The sequence below is a fragment of the Sus scrofa genome, chromosome 2, assembly GCF_000003025.6.
Source record: "Sus scrofa isolate TJ Tabasco breed Duroc chromosome 2, Sscrofa11.1, whole genome shotgun sequence".
In the NCBI taxonomy this organism is placed as follows: domain Eukaryota; kingdom Metazoa; phylum Chordata; class Mammalia; order Artiodactyla; family Suidae; genus Sus; species Sus scrofa.
This window is the reverse complement of record NC_010444.4, coordinates 61,254,121-61,255,789: the sequence shown is the minus strand read 5'-3', so window position 1 is coordinate 61,255,789 and position 1,669 is coordinate 61,254,121.

The window sequence follows — 1,669 nt, the reverse complement described above, 5'->3', positions numbered from 1 at the left end:
TTCTCCAGCGTAAGTGCATCTCTGAGAGGGAGGGGCTTCTGCGAGGTGTTTGCCTGGAAGAAAAGTTTTGGGTGTTTCTTTTGTTTGTTTGTTTGTTTGTTTTTTGCTTTTTAGGGCCACACCTGCGGCATATGGAGTTTCCCAGGCTAGGAGTCCAATTGGACCTACAGCTGCCAGCCTATGTCACAGCCACAACAACATCAGATCCAGCCGTGTCTCGACCTACATATACCACGGCTCACGGCAACACCGGAACCTTAACCCACTGAGTGATGCCAGGGATCGAACCTGAAACCTCATGGTTCCTAGTCAGATTCATTTCCGCTGCACCACGATGGGAACTCCTCTGGTAATTTTTTTTTTAATGGAAGTACCTAAGCCAGGGATTGAATTCAAGCCCCACCTGTGACCTATGCCACAGGTGTGACAATACCAGATCCTTAACCCACTGTGCCATAGCAGGAAATCCAAAAAACAAAATGATTTTTTAAAAAAAGCAATTGGAAGAGAGACTTTGATGGAAAACTTTGCTATTTTTAATGGAATTCTTTGCGTGAATGTAAATATAAAATAGCATTCATCAAAGGATACACAGATAACAAAATATAGTATATAAATATACAATGTGCATACGATGCATATACAGACGTAGGATGAAATATTATTCAGCCTTTTTTAAGGAAGGAAATTCTGACACAGGCTCCAACATGGATGAACCTTGAGGACATTATGCTGAGTGAAATAAGCCAGTCACAAAAGGACAAATTCTGCACCATTGCACTTATATGAGGTCCCCAGAATAGTCACTACCAGAAAGCAGAAGGGTGGGTGCCAAGGACTGGGGGAAGGACAGAGTTTAGTGTTTAGTGGGGACAGAGTTTCAGTTTAGGAAGAAGAGCAGATTCTGGGGATGGATGTTGGTGGTTGCACAACCATGTGAAATGTGCTTCATGCCACTGAATTGGACACTTGAAAATGGCTAAGATGGTGAATTTTAAAGTTACGTGTAAAGTTTAAATTTTACCACAATTTAATAAGTAAATAAATAGGAAAATCAGAGTAACGAAAAAAAAACTAAACTACAGCTTCCCAAACAGTAACATTCACTCATTATGTTAACAACACAAAGGGTGAAAATTCAAACCCTCTTTTCCATTTTCACTAGGTTGATACTATATTCAGTGCCAGCAGGTTGTATAATTGGATCCATGAGTGATTTTCAAGAAAACAGTGGGTTTCTCATCTTATTGTTTTGGGGTTTTTTTGTTTTTTGTTTTTTTGCTTTTTAGGGCTGCACCTGTGGCATATGGAAGTTCCCAGGCTAGGGGTTGAATCCAAGTTACAGCTGCCAGCAACCTACACCACAGCTCACGGCAACACTGGATCCTTAACCCACTGATCGAGGCCAGGGATCGAACCCACAACCTCATTCCCATCTTATTGTTTTAACCTATGCATTTGTCAGCCTTGCGCCAAGATGGGAAAGAGAGCCCCAAATATAGAGAGCGTGGAATCAAAGAAGTGGAATGATCCTGATACTATCATTGAGATTCACAGAAGGAGGCCATCTTTATTTCACACAATTTCCTTTAAATATATTGATCCTAAAACCTATGGGGAGGGAGTTCCCCAATGGTTCAGCAGGTTAAGGATCCAGCATGGTCATTGC